This window comes from Tasmannia lanceolata, unplaced genomic scaffold, assembly GCF_043159265.1.
Source record: "Tasmannia lanceolata isolate RefF3 unplaced genomic scaffold, GAP_Taslan_0.1 ptg000037l, whole genome shotgun sequence".
NCBI classification, from domain to species: Eukaryota; Viridiplantae; Streptophyta; class Magnoliopsida; order Canellales; family Winteraceae; genus Tasmannia; species Tasmannia lanceolata.
This window is the reverse complement of record NW_027518714.1, coordinates 12898256-12920334: the sequence shown is the minus strand read 5'-3', so window position 1 is coordinate 12920334 and position 22079 is coordinate 12898256. Positions and strand designations below refer to the sequence as shown.

The following is a 22079-nucleotide window of genomic DNA, read 5'->3' as shown; positions in this document are numbered from 1 at the left end:
AATTTTAAACCATGGGTGCAACCCACTCCGAATTGATTAAGAGTGACGATAAAACGTGTTCACTGGGGCTGTGCTTGTGGGGATAGCAAACCCTTGTTTATTCTATCCTCAAATAAGCTTTATGTCCCCTAGGGTAGGGGTGTAAACGAGCCGAGCTTGGCCAGGCTCGGCTCGGCTCGTTAAGCTCAAAAGCTCGGCTCGGGCTCGAATCAGGCTCGGGCTCGGCTCGGCCCGGTTAGGCTCGGCCAGGCTCGCAAGCTTACCGAGCTTTTTTTCACACCCCTCATCTTCCCTGGACAGCCCTATATAGCCAATCAATTCCTTTTAGTGTTGCTATTACATCGTTAATGAACTATTTGGTGAGTATAATAGGAATGAAATTGAAATTTTTTGGCTGATTTTCAATCAACGTAAATTGAAATTTATAAGATTATGACAACTGACTGTTTGTATAAACAAACAGGGCCTTGGTGCCTTTCATATTTTTGTTCACTTATGTTTACTCATGAGGAAATTTTTTCTACTTGAAAATCCTACCCAAAAAGACAAAAAAGCATTACATTTTCAGCCTTTCGTCTTGATAACAAATCTACTTTATATCTCTGGTATCTTCCCTCCCCTAACCCTTGCCCTAACTTTGTATAGCATAAATAGGACTTGGAGGAACACTATGAGGAGCACTCTGATAGACGGTCCAATTCAAAGTTATCGTAACCCATACTTAGGAAGTAGAATCCTATTGTACAAGAATACCTTTCATACTTTTCTTCATTTATGCTATTCATAAGGAATATTTTGGTAACATTTAACTAAGAATCCTACACAAAAAGACAAATAAAATTTCATTTTCAGCTTTTGTCTCGATGATTATGATTATTCTCGTCCAATTCAAAACAGGTTTTGCCTGCAGTTTCTCCTCTTGAGTATAGGTTTTTCTTTATAATTAGAGTTAAGATCCCTAATCCATATTTCTAATTCATTGACAAAAATACCCTTTCTAAAATAAATTATACAATTGGGTAATTTCATCAGACAAATCCCAGATTGACACCCTCCTCCTTACATTCTGCACCCATGCAAGATATAATGAACCCTTGGGAGATGATAAATTCGCACCCATGTAGGGATTATTCGCAGAATGTAAGGGGGAGTGAAAATATCATCGCCCATGCGTACCGTCTACTCTATATATTCATTAATCCATTTGCTTGGTTGGGTTTCTGACTCGTAGCGCCATTTATGACTCCTTTCCTAAGTCAGTGATTGTTATTAAGGAGTAGTTCCTTCATTTTATTTTATCCTATTCAATTAGAATATTTCATGCTATTCATTGAACCATTGGCTTGCTCCCTCTTTTTTCAAGAATTCATGAGTGCACCCAACCCCCCAAAAAAATATAAATAAATAAAATAAAGAATACTACATCTACACGTGCGCAAGAAGGCAATGAAGAGGTGTCAATCGTAAGGAGACTCAGGACTAGGGGTGTAAATGGATGTTCGAAAATTTGATTACTGTCCGCATCCGAATCCGTTTAAAACGAATATTATCTGTATCCGTTTCAAGCGGATATTATCCGAATCCGTTTATGAGATATCCGGCTCTTAGTGGATGACCATAAAAAAAAAGATATCCGGCTCTTAGCGGATGTGAATCTGGTAAATGATATATCCGATCCATTTGACATCTGAATCCGAGAACTACATCCTTTTTATTTATTATTAATAATATTATTAATATTTATTTTTAGTAATGACACAATATCTTTTGTTTCTGAAAGAAAAATGAATTTTCTTTTTAGAAAAAACAAAACAAAACAAAAAGTGTTTTGGGTGGGGAATGGAGTAATCTCTAATTTCAAGGGGATTCTTGGAGTTTGACATGGCTTCTTTATAAAGCAACAAATGTGGGTTGTAGGATGAAAGCGACAAATTGATGATAGTTATTGAAAGAACATGGCGTAGCTTCTAGAGAATTCTAAAGTAAAAATGTCATCTAGGTCATTGATGGTAAATGGATGGCTCGGATCAATTTTTCAACTTAGGGTTATATAAAAACCCAAAATACAACTAAAACAGGGGACATATTGCCAGGAGAAGCAAGAGAGAGAGGAGAAAGGAGGAGGCCGAGACACCATCTCCGGCATTCCTTGGTGCCCCCAACCCCCACCAAAATCCACCGCCGCCCTTCTCCACCTTCTCATGGCCACCTCCATCACCGCCAGTCACCTCAATCTCTAACCCAATCCCCATCTCAATCCTCATTTTTCTTCATCTTCCACCATCAGCACTCCCACTTCCCCTGATCAAAATAGCCCAAACCCATTCCATCATATATACACAAAAAAAAAAAAAATCCAAAGACCACTACCAACACCATCCTCTCTCTCTCTCTCTCTGCCTTTGATTTAAAAGGAAGAAAATGATCTCAAATATTTTAGGGTTTAAGAGTTAATTTTGAGAAGAGAAGGCAGAGGTCTTGTTTTAGGGTTTGAAAATCCATTCGATGAGTAAGAAGGAGAAGAAAGATAAAGTGCTGCAATAAAATGTTCACAATTACCGGATAAAACGGATATGGATAATATCCGAATTCGAACAATATCCGTCGGAATCGAATTCGGTAATAGATATTAAATATATGTCGAATTCGGATAGTGTATGTTGTAATCGAATTCGGATTTAGCCATATCCGCTTCTCATTCGATCCGTTTACACCCCTACTCACGACTAATTATTTTTTTCAATAAAATGACCAAAACGCCCCCATTCAAGGGCTAAATTTTCAAAAACTATCATAGATGGCCGGATGAAGTCAAGGCAGAGATCAGAGTCTCTCCATCAATGCAGCGAAAAGTTGTCCACCAACTACCAGACATGGATCCACCTTCACTTCATCAGGAAATTGACAAACAAGAGAGGGTGGAAAACCTGAGCCAGGGGTGGAAATATCATTTCCCTGGGACGATCTTGATACAGAGTGGTTGGTTTTATTCAAAGGATAAATTTTCCTGCCTGTCACTCATTACATTAATGCATAAAAGTCCAGTTATACGAAAACAGCCTCTTGCAAGGAACAGATAAAAGGAATGGCCAATCCGCTGTGGAGTCTATTCAAGAAAAGGAAAGGCCAAACAATGGATAGTACACGCGATAGATTTGGTGATTTTGATGCCTGCCTTATTCAAGTAATGGACAAAGACTTAAAAGCTACAACTACCCGTTTGACGAGTAGTTAATAGTCAGCAAAACGTGATTCCGCGAAAAGAAGGGACGGTAAAAATTCGAGTTTAATAGGGTACTGGTTAAAAAGAAGTTAGTAAAAAAAACTGAAATACAGAAAACTGAGTAGTTAATAGTCATTGCACGAGTAATTAATAGTTAGCAAACCACTCTATTTCGTTGTCCCTTTTCTGGATGGGCCATGGATCAAAATCCATTCCTAATGGACGAATCTGACCGTCCAATTTGGCGCCAATTGGAATTGATTTTGCTTAATGGCCCATTTGGTTTGTATCATTAAGCTAATGGCCGCTACTTTTTCTTTACCTGCTCATATATTTCCACGTAAAATTTTTTACCCAGAATTTATTTAGGAAGAACGAGTTATAAGAGGATGGCATAGAAGCTTGTCTCTAACCCAAGATGCAAGAAGAGGAAAAATAAAATCCATTTACCCATTTTACAAAGAAACAAACAACCTTTATTTCTTTGAAAAAAATATGCGCATAAGAAATTTTAAGGATGAGATTTATCCCATAAGTGTTCTTACATGAAGATTGCACGTATTTTCTTACGAGCAGGAAAAAGTACAATAGGGGATTGAGATGGGGATTGGGTACAATATTTTCAACCATCACGTTTTCCCTGGGGTGGGGCTATCATTTCCCTAATTTTATATTGAGAATTGCTAGCGTCCATCGCGAAAAGGGTTTCCGCAGCTGGTCTATCGCACATCAGACTAGCCACCTCATTAATGAAGACAACAGCTTTTGTCTCCATTCACGAGCTCGCTGGTCTGAGGTGCAACAGACCACCCGCGAAAAGCCTTTTGCAATGGACCTTAGCAGATCCCTTTTATTTTTGTTAATGAACATATTTATTTTAAAAATCGACTACCAATAAATTATTTGCTCTTATAAAGCCAATCAATTCCTTTTAGTGTTGCTATTACATCGTTAATGAACTATTTGGTGAGTATAATAGGAATGAAATTGAAATTGAAATTTTTTGGCTGATAACAAATCTACTTTATATCTCTGGTATCTTCCCTCCCCTAACCCTTGCCCTAACTTTGTATAGCATAAATAGGACTTGGAGGAACACTCTGATAGACGGTCCAATTCAAAATTATCGTAACCCATACTTAGGAAGTAGAATCCTAAGGTACAAGAATACCTTTCATACTTTTCTTCATTTATGCTATTCATAAGGAATATTTTGGTAACATTTAACTAAGAATCCTACACAAAAAGACAAATAAAATTTCATTTTCAGCTTCTGTCTCGGTGATTATTCTCGTCCAATTAAAGATAGATCATCACACAGACTTATGAAGTAGAATCCAAAAGTAATGTAAAAAGGATCAAGAGTGACGACGGGATCTGAATGGATTTTAACCAAGATATAGGTGGAACCAATCCGAAATGTCCTTATCATCTATGTATGTACCATCTGCCATTAAGGAGTGATGGAGAAGGAAAGCACATGAAAAATTTGCTCAGAAATGTCACGTTTATCCTTGTGGACAACTGTTATTATACGGAAAGAAACATCACCACATGTATACTGATCAACTCTTTAAATAATGTCGGCCACATATGGTGTTGCCAGGTGCAAGTACCATGGATTTTAACCAAGATATAGGTGGAACCAATCCGAAATGTCCTTATCATCTATGTATGGACAAAGACTTTAGTTTTGGCTGTGTAGTCTAAATTTCTTGCTTTATTCTGTACCATCTTCCACTAAGGAATTTTGTTTAAAAGGGGTTGATAACCCTTTTTACTACTCTTTTTACACTAGGGGGTGGTCCAAGTAACAAATGGGGTTCCAAAAAAGAAGTGACATATTTTGCCTCCCCCTTTCACTCCCTAGACAACCCTTTTAGTGTATATATTAATATATAATATATATATTTAAACATATTAAATTCTTAACGAGTCGAGCCGAGCCGAGCCTGGCCTAACTCGGGCTCGGCTCGGCTCGGCTCGTTAAGGATTCGAGCCGAGCTCGAGCGAGCTTCCGAGCCCGAGCCAAAATTGACACCCTTAAGCTTGGTTGTAACGGTTTGGACTTCATCCGTAAGAAGTCCGGTTAGTGAAGCACGGGAGGGCATATTTCGTGAGTGGATGTAGGCCAGTTTGTGCCGAACCACTATAAAAATTCCAGGGTACTCTTTCTGCTCTCTTTATCCCTTTCTTGTTTTTGGGTTTGCATTTTATTGTTTATTTTTTCCTTTGCATTAATTTTCTAAATATCTTTTAACAGGGGTAAAAGTTTTTAAAACCCAATTCACACCCCCTCTTGGGTTGCCACCTGGGCTAACAAACATAAATATTACCAAGAATAACCATTCAAAAAAAATAAAAATACAAAGAATAAGAACATTTGCAGCACATGCCGCAACTCCAAATACCCGCCTTCGGATGCAACAATCAAACCTTTGTATTGTTCATTCCATAGGAAAGGGCAGCGGCAATAGACTCATTGATGATTCTAAGCAAATTCAGCCTAGCAATTCTCTCAGCCAAAATCGAAAACAGCAAGTCTATAAGAAAGGGCTCCTCTCAGACGGACTATATGAAGTGAAGAATTTGGCATCACTTCGATGGGTACTCTACATGTTAGTATTAGTTTTTGAACTCTCTCTCTCTCTCTCTAACAAAAGAAAAACATATTAGTATGTTCTATTTCTTGTAGTCTGTGTGCGTACCATCACCATTCCAATCACCTTGATTTTGAATAAATAAAGCAACAATTTAATATGTTTTTCTCTTTCTTATAGTTTGTGCGAGGAGTGAGGACCATCACCATTCCAATCACCCTGATTTTCAACAAAGAAACCGCTAAACAGTATGTTCTCTCTTTTATTTGAATGATTGTAAAAGTTTCATAGAAAAGTGGTAAGCAATGTTTAAAAGGCAATGATAGCATGGCCAGCTAAATAAATGACAGAAACACCTAAACCCAAATCAGAAAAAAAAAAGCTCATTTATTTGTCTTGGGTTTTCAAACTAAGCAATATATGAATGAACAGAGTAAAGCATAAATTAACCCCATTTATAACGTCAATATAAGTAGAGTTAACATGTAAATCAAAGAGCATATGAACAAAAACCAGGAATATACATGTATTCAACTATTTTAAAGATAATTTCCCAAATGAATCAATCGCTGAAACCAAGTAAAGTTTCCACGGATGACTTCAATAGGTAAAAAGTAGTCATAATGATTTATATTTCTTGGGCCATTAAAATCTTTCATTTTTTCATTCTGTTCATAACATATATATAAGAAGCAGAAGTGATAAATCGACCCCCAAATATCTTAAATCGCCCCCCTATGTGCCTTTCTCTCTCCTCCGGGGTCAGAGAGAGATAGACACATAGGGGGTCGATTTAAGATATATAGGGGTCGATTTATCATTCCCCAAAATTAGAACTAACAACATAAAAACTATCCTATTTTAAGAAACCTCTGGTACATGCCCAAAATTAGAGCTGCCATCAATAAAAGTGTCTCAATTTTGGGCTCTAAATAAAAATTATTTATGAAATTTGTCTCACCAAGAAAATGTAACCACCCTTTTTGCCTTTGCAGCAGATATAAGAAAAGGTCGGAAGGTACCATCATTGAAACAAAAATTTCTCACCCAAATATTCAGCCACTTCCTAAAGTTTCATGTGTGTGAAGTTCTAACTCTTTCCATGCCTCTAAACAATTAAACTACTGGGATATCTCCCAAAACCTCTTAATACTAATTCTAAGATGTTTCTGTTGCTATTGTGTTTTAGAGGGTATATGACTATATTCAGCATTTCACATACATATAATAATCCAATAGACTGAGAGAGAGGCCACAGAAGAAAGCTTGGTTTCTCATGCCCTGTAATTTGAGCTGAAGCAAAAGCTCTCAGAATTCCTCGTCGGACCGTTTTGGTATATCATATAATATATATGTAAAACAGAATCCTGGAAGACGTGGGTGTGCCACGTGGCACCCCAATCTATACCCAGTTTCCTTTCTCCACAGATTCACGATTAAAAAAAAAAGCTATTTAGATAAGAATAAGAGGAATACGATTAGAATTAGAGGCTTAAGAGATGTCTAATAGGAAAATTTTCCACTTTACATGAGTATAGTTTCTTAAACGCCCCATGCATCGCACGGGTCTGCAACTAGTTATAGTTGGGGATTTAATATCGTGGACAGCCGTGCATGCTTGTGAAGCCTAAAAATCCAGTGGGGCCCACATTGATCCAAACCATTCATTTGTTGGGCCCTGACATAGATTGGGGGTGCCCATAAAATCTACTCCATAGGATGATCCTAACCCTCCGATTTTGTGGAGGTTTAAAATGGACAGCACAGAAGCAAGATTATCTGTCAGGGCCCAACAAATGAATGGTTTGGATCTCCTAAACATTGTTGGCCCCACTGAAATTTTAGGCTACATGTGCATGCACGGCTGTGCACCATAGTAGGAAACACCAACTCTAACCGCATAAGGAGCAATTGGTTGTTTCACAAGACTCTCCGTACAGTATCCACTGTTTCCTTTACATTAAAAAGGGAATTGATAAATTTGCACCCCCTCTTCGATATTTCGCACCCCTTGAAAGGAGGATGTGTGGCAGACTTTAAGAATTTTTAACGTGAAAGAGGTGCGAATTATCCTACAGGGGATTCTTATTTATCATTGCCCTAATAAAAATCCGTATGTACGGCTAACCCAAAAGTGAGGGCCACATATGGCATGTGTATGGCCCACCCAAATAAAAAGGGGGTTATAGCGAAGGAGGGGAGTGTTGAAGTGTATATGATTAAATAACAGCTAAAGCTTTTGAACTAATGGGTTGTATGAATCACAAGACCTTGCGGAGCATATGCCACTGTGCACCATAAGGACTCCAAGTGATGTTATTCAGGCCGTATGTGAGGATTTCTACTCCGGACATTGCGTAGTGATTGGCGAAGGTGGTGTCTTGGTCTTTGAGTACTTCTTTAACTACGGATGGGGAACTTAGTACGATGCAGAGCTTGGTGCCGAGTCTGAGCTTCATGATCGGGCCGTATGTTTCGGCCAGTTTGGAGAAATAACTGTGGAGATTAGGTTTGAGAAACGGAAGGTTACCCATTATGGGTAACCCTCGTGGGCCCGGCGGCAATGGCAATGTGCTCTTGCTAAATTTCTTGATCATCCATGACACCCAAGAAATCACAACAATCGAAAAGGAGAAAGCAAGTATTACGTTCTGTGAAGGATTTGATTGAAGGGAGAGGGTTGGAAGAGCCATGGTTAATCTGAGTTGGAAGGCTCAGATATGATTGGGTATTTAAAGGAGATGGAGAGTAATTTAGTCTTGTGATTGTGTGTATGTTGGGGCACTTGGTCTCAATTTTTAAACTATAAATTTGGGGGCGAATGCGTACGGAGGGTGAAAATATCATCTCTCAAAATATATTGGTTGATCATTTTATTGTCCATCTCTGAATGTCAGCAGATTGTTTTAAAATAAGAATTGGCAGATTTGTGGACAAACAACATCTGTCCATTTTCCCTCCCACAAATGGACACCCTAAGTTGACCCAAAAGAGCTGATTTTTGGTACACACCATCCATGATGGGGCCTTTCAAATGAATGCTTAGGATCACTCAAAAAATGTGGGTCCACCCTTGTCTCTTACACTCGAGCGCAGGAACCTCTCTCTCTCTCTCTCTTTTCTTTTTCTGTGAGAGTTGAGTTGGGAGCAAACCTAACCGAGTACTGAGTTGAATCGCTTAATAAAGCCCTATTAAGTCAAGATTTACACATCAGCATTACTCATTTACCATTAACTCCTCTGTTGATATCTAACATCTATCTCTATGACAAACTATTTGAGGGTAAAATCGTAATCTAATATACGAAAAGTACCGACCCGGGTACCTGTCTATGACAATTACGAAAAAAACTACCAAGAAGAGGTACAGACATATGACAATGATGAAAGAAATACTTTAGATTACTCATGCAAGACACTTGCAAAATATTGACGGATTCCGGGCACCTGAAGAAGAACAACAACTATGGAAACCTCTATCAATTGGAGGGCTAGGATCAACCTATGGAAATGATTTTACAGGCACAACCGATTGATATTGTGTTCCATCACATGGACGGTTTGGATCAACCTATAACCCGCTATAGATCGGAAGGTTCGAATCAACCTATGCAAATTATTTTTGGGGCACAACCTATGTAGGCAGTGGCCCATCTAATGGATGGTTTGGATCATGTTGAGTTGGGTGTCTTGAATACAAACCCGTTTAGGGTCCGAAATATTGTGTGCGACCCGGATTAGGCCCGTTTATTCGCCTGGGGGTCCGGGGCCGCTTGGCCCGGCCCGTTTTATGTGTTTTTCAGCCCGATAAGACTAACTTAAAGCCCGCTTTATATAAAGGGGCTTTTAGGGCTTATTTCAAACGCAAGTATTGCAAAGAGGGTTGAGAGCTCTAAAGAGGGGAAAAGGGTGTGCTAGGGTTTCTAGAGGGTTTGGTGAGAGAGAGACCGTTCTTCTCTTGTAATCTCTGAATCTTATAGTGGATTTTCTTGTCGCCTCTGCCGTGGAGTAGGCTTTTGCCGAACCACGTAAATCTTTGTGTCTTTGTGTGATTGCTTGTGTTTATTCTTTTGTTTTACTTTGCCATTGAAATCACATATTGCTATTTGGGGTTTTTTCACAACAGATCATCCTATGGTACGGGCCATACCGTTCATTTTAATAAAGTGAGGAGTGCGATCATCAAAATACGGTGAGTAGTGCTATTATAAAATATGGTAGTGAGGACATTAGCACTATATATAATTTGAAATCATCGTTGTTACTTGGATGTTCCCAAATGGGTCGGGTTCAACCCGAATTTGGGTTGGGTCGGGTTAAGCTTTTTCGCAAATCGGGTTGGGTTGGGAAAAATCAACCCGAATTGGAAATCGGGTCGGGTTGGGCTGTCGAGCAACCCGACCCGAAACCCGAATTTGGGTTCCATCTGAAGAAGTTCTTCTGTATATGTGTTTTTCTTTTTCAACATTGAAATAGTCTCCACAGTTCACAATGGACGGGTGCGGGCCATACCGTACTTTAATAAAGTGAGGAGTGTGATCATCAAAATATAGTAGTGCGGATAACATTTCCCTTTTTTGGTCAACAATTGGTACCATATCAAATCGGGTCAACCCGACCCAACCCAGCCCGAATTGGAAATCGGGTTGGGTCGGGTTGAAGAAATTGAAAATCGGGTTGGGTCGGGTTGAACCCAGTCGGACTGAAAATCGGGTTGGGTCAGGTTGGATTGGAAAATATGGGTTCCTCGGGTTGGGTCGGGTTGAGACCCAAGTTGCACTCCTAACGATGACAAAAAAAATAACTTTTCCTTATTCACTATGTGCGGGTCAAATTACGGAAAGTTTGATATTACGAATGCACCTGTAAAAATATTGACGAATTCTGGGCACCTTAAGAGGAACAACAATTATGGAAACCTCTATGATTGGAGGGCTAGGATCAACCTATGGAAATTATTTTACGGGCACTACCTATTTATGTTGTGTTCCATCACATGAACGGTTTAGATCAACCTATGATGTGGTCTGTACAATTCTTTGTCGCTCCGTGCATCGCACAGGGTTTTTTTAGTCTTTCGTTGTTTGTTTACTGAGTGAGTCCTTCTGAGTAGGTGTGTGTGGGTTGTTCCAACTTTCAATTTTAAAATGCGCCCGCCTTCTTTTAACATGAATACTGAAATTAGGAAGACTAAAATAGGGACTTTGTTGCCTGTCATTATTGTTTATGTGGTGAGCAGTGAGCTATTTCAACCGAAACCTTACCAAATTTCAACCGAAATTTCATTTTCCCTGAAATTTTAGGAAAATCCCAAAAAATCATGAATTTTAATATTATTAATATTCTCCCAAAATTTCGGGCTAAATTTCGATAAGTTCGGCTGAAATTTTAGTTTGAGATAAAATATCACTTATTAGGTTTTGTCTAATTTCGACCGGAATTTCAGTTTCGGTGAGGACCGACCGAAACACATTCCGAAACCGAAATTTAAAACCTGGTTTGTGACTACTCTTTTACACTAGAGGGCATGTCTCAAGTAAACAAAGAGGGTGGATATATCATTTCCCAATTTAAAGTCATAATCTCAACTAGTGGAGTCCCTGATCAAAAGATATTATTTATTAAAGAGAGGTACCTCGAAGCTCACCCTTGTCCGGGTGCTTCCTAACACTCCCGTCCACTTGATATATAATATCAAAACAGAATTTCCTAACACTCCCTTTCTCATGGCTGTGACAAATAATCAAGAAGATAAGGTAGACAGATCGATTCCCCTCGAAATGCAAAAAATCTGTGTAAATTACCAAGTCGCTGGTCAATTTCACTTCGTCTCTATTTTCCAGATTAAATACTGTTTTCGAAGTGTTTCCCTAAAAAATATGGGTTTTGTTAACCAGTGCATCGGGGGCACTCGTTAAGGTGTGTTGAAAATGTAAATTTATTAAGAAAAAAAGAGTCAAAAGCCATGTAAAACTCTTAATCCCTATAGCTCTGTTCACTTCTTTTCCCTGGTGCTGTTTTCCCTGGAAAACAGCCTTTTTTTTCCCTGACAAGACCTTGACAAGACAGAATTTCTGTGTTCACTTCTTTTCCAGGGAAAACTATTATCAGATGTGGAATTTCTTATTTAAAGGTTAAAAATGACATGGAAATTGACTTTTCCCCTGTTACTTGAGATTTGCTTTCCAATTAAATATATCGGAAAGAGGCTTTCCATGGAAAACGAAGTCTTTTCCTCTTCATTCCTTTCCCTTCTGCCATGTCACCTGGAAAGGAAAGGAAAATGAAATCCTTTCCTTTCCGGGGAAAAGAAGTGAACAGAGCCTATGTAAATTTACATTTTCAATTCACCTTAACAAAACCTAAAAAATATTTATTTTCGGTAAAGAACAAGACAATGGTGAATAAACTAGAAAGAGGGGTGAAAATGTCAACTGTACGAAGTGAAAATCAGTTGCTGACGTTGTCGTCTGTTGAATTAATTTGAACTGTTGCCATTTGATCGGACGTCTAGCATTGGCTTAGTGACCCCACAAATGCAAAAAATATCATATGAAGATGATAATGACCAAAGGAAAGTGACCCCACAAATGAAAAACTACCATGGTGGTCATTTTCCTGCATTGGCTTTAATTGTCAGCAACACGGGATCCCTAGTGTTTTCGAAGCTCCAAAGTCCGAACATGAGAACTACGTACAAGATTAAAGAGACCAATAGAGCCTCATCTTTGGACCGTTACCTGATAAATTAGAAAAGAGAAAATGACTGAAAAAAAGGGCTTTGATATGACAATGACCTGCCAAGGGGGGAGACTTGGAAATAACCAATCTAGAGTGATGGTGACTGGTTTGCGTCTGTTTAGGACAAAAATACCCTCATTTTTAAAATGCCCTCTCGCTCTCTCTCGCTCTCTCTCTCTCTCTCTCTCTCTCTCTCTCTCATGGGATGATCCCAACCATCAATTAGAGGGTCACAATGCCTCTCTCTCTCTCTCTCTCTCTCTCTCATGGGATGATCCCAACAGTCCATTAGAGGGCCACAATGCCTCTCTCTCTCTCTCTTGGGATGATCCCAACCGTCCATTAGAGGGCCCCAATGCCCACCTCTCTCTCTCTCATGGGATGATCCCAACCGTCCATTAAAGGGCCACAATGCCCCCTCTCTCTTATGGGATGATCCCAACTGTCCATTAGAGGGCCACAATGCCCCTCTCTCTCTCTCATGGGATGATCACAACCGTCCATTAGAGGGCCACAATGCCCTCTTTCTCTCATGGGATGATCCCAACCGTCCATTAGAGGGCCATAATGCCCCCCGTAGGTCCGTGCACCTCTCTCCGGTAGCCTCTGATTCTGAGCGAACCTCCTCTCACAGGTTTGTAGTCTCTTACTCTCAGTTGTTTAAACCCCTTTTTTTTTTAGAAATCTATGGTTTAAAGCCCTAAAGTTTGGTTTAAACCCCAAATTTTTTCCAAAATTTTCATAGATTATTGGTTTAAACCCCCAAGTTTGGTTTAGAAATTCAGTTTAGAAAACCCTATATTTTCCCAAATCAGTTGAAAAAACCCTATATTTTGAAAAATCAGTTTAGAAAACCCTATATTTTCCCAAATCAGTTGAGAAAATCGTATAGTTTGAAAAATCAGTTTCGAAAACCTTATAATTTTCCCAAATTAGTTTAGATTCAAACCAATAAGTTAGGGTTGGTACTCTCTCTCTTTCAGTTTGCAAAAATACTATATGATAATGACCAAAGGAAAGTGACCCCACAAATGAAAAACTACCATATGAAAATGACCAAATGGTGGTCATTTTCCTAGATTGGCTTTAATTGTCAGCAGCACGGGATCCCTAGTGTTTTCCAAGCTCCAAAGTCCGAACATGAGAACTACGTACAAGATTAAAGAGACCAATAGAGCCTCCTCTTTGGACCGTTACCTGATAAATTAGAAAATCAATGCTATTCTTCCCACGTGTAAAACCGTGCAAATCGAGAGAATCCAAAATAGATGGGTCCATAGGTCGATAAAATATCTTCCATTTTATGTGTATTAATTAATGGCATTACAGGCCATTAATGGTGGGGCCACTCCATAAAGAATACCGCCTGTATTTTAATCTACATTATTGGCATTACTGGCCAAAATGGTGGGACCTACTCCAGGACTGATGTTAAACAAACCCCCTGTTTTAACCATGGCCACCCATTTATTTTCTTTACGACGGTTTACTTTAGTTATTAAACCTTAGTCAAGGGCTGCCCAGGAAAATAAAAGGCTGGATAACCCCTTTTAGAGACTTGGTAACCCCCATTTTGTCCCTCCCTAACAAATTTTCAAAATTGTGTCACTCTTTGGCAATTCTCGTATTTTGGTGTTCCCTAACTTCTACCAAACCTTCTATCACCTTATCAATCAAGCTCGTTTTGACGCCCATTTCTTCCAAAACCCAATCAAATCAAATTTTTTGGTGCCAAGTGCAGATTATCCACTTGCTTTCTTGACTATAATCATCAGATTTAAACCTTCACTTGTAATAAGTCTTTATATCCAAATTACCTCATTTGGCTTGTATCTTTAACAGTTTAACCATAGACTTGTCTGAAGTTTATCACTGATCTCATACTTCACAAATTCTAGAGCAATTATGTGGTTACATGTCCATCAGTTAATAAAGTATTCAATCCATACTATCTTGAGTTGTACGCTTGCCCATGGATCACAAGCACAACCACTAACTGCTCTCTGCTATTATCTCGCTGCTATTATCTCGCTGTTGCATTTAACTTCGATAAATTTCAATCCTTTGTTACTTTGCATCACTAGAATCATACACTATTAAGACCTCATAATTGTTACATAAGTAGTCTCTACTCTCTGTTGTTTCACTATTACTTTAGATTGCTTCAAATATTTAGTCACCTGTTGAACTTAGGACACTCAGGTCTTTGAAAATATCTTACATAACTAATGTCCAACATATGCGAATTCTGCTAAAATTTGTACTGATTCTCTATCCCCAAGTTGGATATTCAGATCTCATAAAGAACAATTTTACGGTCTATAGTCATACTTGCCAAAGCCTTGTGACAGTTTACAGTACAAGCATTGATATATATAAAAAAAGAAAAAGAAAAAATCCTCGCTGCCGGTCACTAATCTCATCACTGCTCATTTTAACAGCAAAACACCGCAACTAAACTTGATAATTGCTAGGACAGCCCCAAGGGATCCCTCCATTGCCGCATGTCGACCTTGCATCTCGCCATTCAAACAAAGCTTGCCAGAACAGGTTGGTACGCCTTTATCTTGTAATCTTCATTAAGTGACCCAAACTTTAAAGCCCCAACTCCTAAGAGATTAAATTTAATCTAAATCCAACCATTAGCTCCAATCCAAACCGTTAGAACCCTCTTTGACTGGACTCCAATTTAAACTTTAAACTTTCAAAACTATAAGTTTTCATATACAAAAGCAACATCTTAAAAAGTGTGTTGCTGTTGGATCAAATATCAAGGGTGGTACCGTTTTGACGGTACTTGACGGTCGACACCATATAAAAACTCTTTGAATTCCTGTGATAACTCCAGATTCGTCCCCGATTTTACCAAAACTACTAGGGACCATATCTCTCTCGTTTTAGCTCTGATTCACTCGTGTTCGGATCCGTTTGATTCGTATAGACGAGATGAATCCATCTAATCTAATTTCACACTCGAATCGACATATAATTTTTGTAAAAGTAATCTAAACTTTTAGGTTTAACCTTTCAAGATAAACTTTTCTAAAAACCAAAATGATTCGATCTTGGGCTCGTTAGGGATTCCATAACAAAGTGAATCCTAAGGAACCCTAGATCAGTCCTAAGGCCATCATAAACGAAATCAAACATTCACTCTCATCTTTTTAAGGTTACAGAATTCTTGTTTTAGGGTTTCTAATAACATAAATCTATAAAGAACATAGGTCTCACCTTGATCTTCACTCTCTAATTCTAAAACTTTGTTGTCTTCTTTTTCCAGACGAAAATCTTCTCTTAGGGCTGTAGAAAACGTGTTTAGGGTTTTAATTAACTCCCAAGAGATGTATTTACAGGCTTTCTTGGAGAAGCCCTAATTAAATAAAACACAAGAGGGACAAAAACGCCCCTCCCCCAAAGGGAAAAATGAATTTTAGTTTTTTTTTTTGTTTTTTGTTATTTTTTTTTTTTTGGGGGGGGTGTGGGCGTCGGGGTGGGTATTTACAGATATATTTTTTGTGCCATTAAAAATGCACTTCGGTGAAATGGTCCAATGAGTGCACCAGTATACAGTTAGAGCTCTTATATTTTATATCCCCACTGCCAACATTTTATATAAATTATTAGATAATACTAAATGTTAGAAAATAAGTCTATCTCCTCCATCGCCCTTTTTTTGGTCTGGAAAACACTTATTTCCTTTTTTATTAGACATGCACGGATATTCCTTTTGATTGTTTCTAACAAAGACATTTTATCTGTGTTTCGAGTAATCTGGGCCAAGAAATGGATGTATTTAACCGAAGTTTTCTTGACTGTAATAGTTATGAAAATTTCCATAATTGCCCATTAAAAAAATAAATTTTTTCCATAATATGAAATTCTCTGCAAGGAAGCTAAAAAGTTACAATTCATTCGCCTCAATGCTTGTCTATGTGATAATGAATGAGGGCTTTACTCCGAAAGGAGATGATATGTACTAAACCGGACTTGGATATAAGTTTTAACCACATCATTTGTATACATGATGATATAGAGATTATCATCAATAATTTTAGCATTAGTCACATCTCTATTGTTTTCGCCGTCTTAGAAAAATCGAATATCGAAGGTGGCTGGTAGGGGTGGACATGGTTCGGTTCGGTTCTGGGGTAGACCTAGAACAGAACCATATGCAATCGGTTCCCAGAATTTGGAACCAGAACCGAACCACTTATTTTTGGAACCGAACCTGAACGGTTCAGTTCGGTTCGGTTCACGCAACCTTTATTTTATAAAAAAAAATTCCATTTATTGGATGAATGAATGGAATGCACGTAGGGGTGAAGCCAGGAATTTACACTTGGGGGGGGGGGGGGGGGGGCAGACTGGGCAGACTAATTTAGACTGCATTTTGGGGGGCCGGTTATCATTACTGGCGTTCATGAATGCCGGTATATCACTTTCTGCTTTTAGCGGCATCCAGGAATGCAGGTAAAAACCTTTTTTTGTGCCAAGTGCAGATTATCCACTTGCTTTCTTGACTATAGTCATCAGATTTAAACCTTCACTTGTAATAAGTCTTTATATCCAAATTACCTCATTTGGCTTGTATCTTTAACAGTTTAACCGTAGACTTGTCTGAAGTTTATCACTGATCTCATACTTCACAAATTCTAGAGCATTTATTTGGTTACATGTCCATCAGTTAATAAAGTATTCAATCCATACTATCTTGAGCTGTACGCTTGCCCATGGATCACAAGCACAACCACTAACTGCTCTCTGCTATTATCTCGCTGTTGCATTTAACTTCGATAAATTTCAATCCTTTGTTACTTTGCATCACTAGAATCATACACTATTAAGACCTCATAATTGTTACATAAGTAGTCTCTACTCTCTGTTGTTTCACTATTACTTTAGATTGCTTCAAATATTTAGTCACCTGTTGAACTTAGGACACTCAGGTCTTTGAAAATATCTTACATAACTAATGTCCAACATATGCGAATTCTGCTAAAATTTGTACTGATTCTCTATCCCCAAGTTGGATATTCAGATCTCACAAAGAACAATTTTACGGTCTATAGTCATACTTGCCAAAGCCTTGTGACAGTTTACAGTACAAGCATTGATATATAAAAATAAAATAAAAATCCTCGCTGCCGGTCACTAATCTCGCCACTGCTCATTTAACTGCAAAACACCGCAACTAAACTTGATAATTGCTAGGACAGCCCAAAGGGATCCCTCCATTGCCGCACGTCGGCCTTGCATCTCGCCATTCAAACAAAGCTTGCCAGAACAGGTTGGTACCCCTTTATCTTGTAATCTTCACTAAGTGACCCAAACTTTAAAGCCCCAACTCCTAAGGGATTAAATTTAATCTAAATCCAACCATTAGCTACAATCCAAACCATTAGAACCCTCTTTGACTGGGCTCCAATTTAAACTTTAAACTTTCAAAACTGTAAGTTTTCATATACAAAAGCAACATCTTAAAAAGTGTGCTGCTGTTGGATCAAATATCAAGGGTGGTACCGTTTTGACGGTACTTGACGGTCAGGCACCATATAAAAACTCTTTGAATTCCTGCGATAATTTCAGATTCGTCCCCGATTTTACCAAAACTACTAGGGACCATAACTCTCTCGTTTTAGCTCTGATTCACTCGTGTTCGGATCCGTTTGATTCGTATAGACGAGATGAATCCATCTAATCTAATTTCACACTCGAATCGACACATATAATCATTGTAAAAATAATCTAAACTTTTAGGTTTAACCTTTCAAGATAAACTTTTCTAAAAACCAAAACGATCCGATCTTGGGCTCGTTAGGGATTTCATAACAAAGCGAATCCTAAGGAACCCGAGATCAGTCCTAAGGCCATCTTAAATGAAATCAAACATTCACTTTCATCTTTTTAAGGTTACAGAATTCTTGTTTTAGGGTTTTTTTTTTTTTTTGAAGAAGACTAATCTCGCCACTGCTCATTTTAACTGCAAAACACCGCAACTAAACTTGATAATTGCTAGGATAGCCCAAAGGGATCCCTCCATTGCCGCACGTCGACCTTGCATCTCGCTATTTTTGTTTTAGGGTTTCTAATAACATAAATCTATAAAGAACATAGTTCTTACCTTGATCTTCACTCTCTAATTCTAAAACTTTGTTATCTTCTTTTTCCAGAAGAAAATCTTCTCTTATGGCTGTAGAAAACGTGTTTAGGGTTTTAATTAACTCCCAAGAGATGTATTTACAGGCTTTCTTGGAGAAGCCCTAATTAAATAAAACACAAGAGGGACAAAAACACCCCTCCCACAAAGGGAAAAACGAATTTTCGTTTTTTTTTTTTTGTGGGTGGGGTGGGGGTGGGGGTGGGGGTGGGTATTTACAGATATATTTTTTGTGCCATTAAAAATGCACTTCGGTGAAATGGTCCAATGAGCACACCAGTATACAGTTAGAGCTCTTATATTTTATATCCCCACTGCCAACATTTTATATAAATTATTAGATATACTAAATGTTAGAAAATAAGTCTATCTCCTCCATCCCCCTTTTTTTGGTCTCGAAAACACTTATTTCCTTTTTTATTACACATGCACGGATATTCCTTTTGATTGTTTCTAACAAAGACATATTATCTGTGTTTCGAGTAATATGAGCCAAGAAATGGATGTATTTAACCGAAGTTTTCTTGACTGTAATAGTTATGAAAATTTCCATAATTGCCCATTAAAAAAATAAATTTTTTCCATAATATGAAATTCTCTGCAAGGAAGCTAAAAAGTTACAATTCATTCGCCTCAATGCTTGTCTATGTGACAATGAATGATAGCTTTACTCCGAAAGGTGATGATCTGTACTAAACCGGACTTGGATATAAGTTTTAACCACACCATTTGTATACATGATGATATAGAGATTATCATCAATAATTTTAGCATTAGCCACATCTCTATTGTTTTCGCCGTCTTAGAAAAATCGAATATCGAAGGTGGCTGGTAGGGGTGGACATGGTTCGGTTCGGTTCTGGGGTAGACCTAGAATAGAACCATATGCAATCGGTTCCCAGAATTTGGAACCAGAACCGAACCACTTATTTTTGGAACCGAACCCGAACCGAACCGAACGGTTCGGTTCACGCAACCTTTATTTTATAAAATTTTTTCCATTTATTGGATGAATGAATGGAATGCATGTAGGGGCGAAGCCAGAAATTTACACTGGGGGGAGCAGACAAATTTAGACTGCATTTTGGGGGGCCGCTTATCATTACTGGCGTTCATGAATGCCGGTATATCACTTTCTGCTTTTAGCGGCGTCCAGGAATGCAGGTAAAAACCTCTTTTTTTGTTCTACTTATAAAAGGAACTTTGCAAGTCATTGGGGGGGGGGGGGGCGCAGGGCATGGGCCCCTCACGCTATATGTGGCTCCGCCCGTGAATGCATGGGCTCATTTATCATACTGTGGAAATAATTTCTTTCCCATTTATTTGAGGAAGCATGTTTCTATTTCTATGAAGGTGCTTAAGGGTTTGACATATTTTCATCAAGCATAAGTAAACCATTCTCAGTGAACCGTTATGGGGAGGAGGGTGATTTTATCCGTTAGGGGTGTCATCACTCTCGGTTCTAGGTTCCAAGAACCCAAACCCAGAACCGAACCAAGTGCAATCGGTTCCCAAACATCTGAACCGGAACCGAACCATTTAAATTTGGAACCGAACCAAATAGATCGGTTCGGTTCTTCGGGTTGAACTGGAACCATGTCCACCCCTAGTGGCTGGTGCTTGTCATTGCGATATTTGTCATAGATTTCCAGTCGGTTAACGTACATGATAGGAATGCTCATTCCGGCCCGCGTATCCCAATCCCAAAAAGTGAGAGCGAAAGTTTCATCTTTCATTAATTTTCCAAGGATCCGTTCATAAAAGTACAAGTACGAGCGATGCCAGGGAAAGAAGAGCCATGAGAAGTGGACCTGAATCTCATCCGAGGATCGAACCTGCGATTTGAAAAAAAAAAAAAGGTACACCAACTTAGAAAATGTTAATAAAAATAGGGAAATGATATCAGCACAACCATGCTTTAATAATTTCCCTAACTCAGCTCGTCTTTTCCTTTCAATCTTTAACCGCTCTTTAAATAATAAAAGACGAGAAATTAAATGATGCCCGACCATCAAAATGTAAAGGGCCGAAGGAGACAAAACCTGCTGCCTTGGTTTTTTAACCAAGGAAAAGTAAAAAACGGTGCTTTCCTTTGGATTAAAAATCAAGGGAGAGGGGGTTTGTCTCTCTCCGCCCTTTATTTTGTCGGGCATCATATAATTTCTCATAAAAGACAAGATGGGTTTTTGGAATTGTTAAAGAATGGTTCTGCTGATATCATTTCCCTAGAAATATGAAATAATCCAAGTTAATTAGTTGAATGTTGATAGATCAATTTTATTTAATGGTAAAAACTAGGCTACAGATATTATCAGTTGTCACTACCATGTTTTGATAGCGGGCCAACCTATCACCTTGTATTTTATTTATTTTTAATCTGCTGCTGAGAGCTTTTTGGGAACTGTAATAGCTTTTGACAGCTCGTTAAACAATAAAAAAAAAGTGAGTGAGTTTGGCCCATTATCGAAACATGGTAGTGCCAATATCAGTAGCCAAAAATTATTATCTTAGAACATAAGTAAATTAGAATATATTTGTAATTGAAAAGTGAGGGATGGGCCTATATTGAAAAATGTGATGCCAGATCCTGATCTAATGATGACAAATGGCAAGTGGTAAAATTGTATAAGCACAGGGGCAGTAGGCGCAATGAATTATGCGGGTCTGAGGGTCGAGCATCTTCGTGCAGCCACGGCCGAGCCAAGGGTCGCACCATATAGACCACCCAGCAACCCTAGGAGCACATCTCTTCTGTCTAGATTAATAAGTGATTTCTCTGGCTTTAAAGACTTAGTGAGGGGTTAGTTCAAGGGCTCGCCATCTCTTCTACTGCGAATGCAAGAGGGATGATAGGTGGTGGAGGGTGGAGGGCTCTTTGAATGGGCGAGAAGATAGATGGGTTGGTGGTGGTGGTGGAGATTAGAGTAGAGAGAGGCACTGTGGCGTTGAGAGGCATCTTGGGAAAGTTTGGGGATATGTGTAGCCGAATATATAGAGAGGGAATGGGAAGGAGGAGGGGTTGATTTTGAACGTTAGTGGTCATATTGAATGAATGATAGATGTGCTTTTATTGCATAATTTATCATGGGACGTAGAAATTATACTATTTTAACATGGTTTTAAATTAGTATTATTTGTCGGCCTCCCCTTTCATATCTACTAGTAAAATGAAAAAAACTAATGATTCATCATGGACTCTGTGAAGGACAGGGAAAGACTTCACATTTTAAACACAATGTCAAGAGTTTAAATACTTTTTATGAGAAACAGATCCTGATCATTGAAGAAGAGAGTTTAGATATCATTATCCTTCAGTTTATTACAAAATAGAATTACATTGAAATAGAATATTATATCC

At 38.5% G+C, this 22079-nt stretch overlaps 1 long non-coding RNA gene across 1 annotated transcript; it reads left to right on the top strand.

The window, feature by feature from the left end:
- Positions 1-5373: 5373 nt before the first annotated feature.
- Positions 5374-8904, top strand: LOC143862685 (uncharacterized). Its single transcript, XR_013240431.1, has 3 exons — positions 5374-5841; positions 6004-6071; positions 8092-8904. It is a non-coding gene; the product is annotated as an uncharacterized LOC143862685 (long non-coding RNA).
- Positions 8905-22079: the final 13175 nt, after the last annotated feature.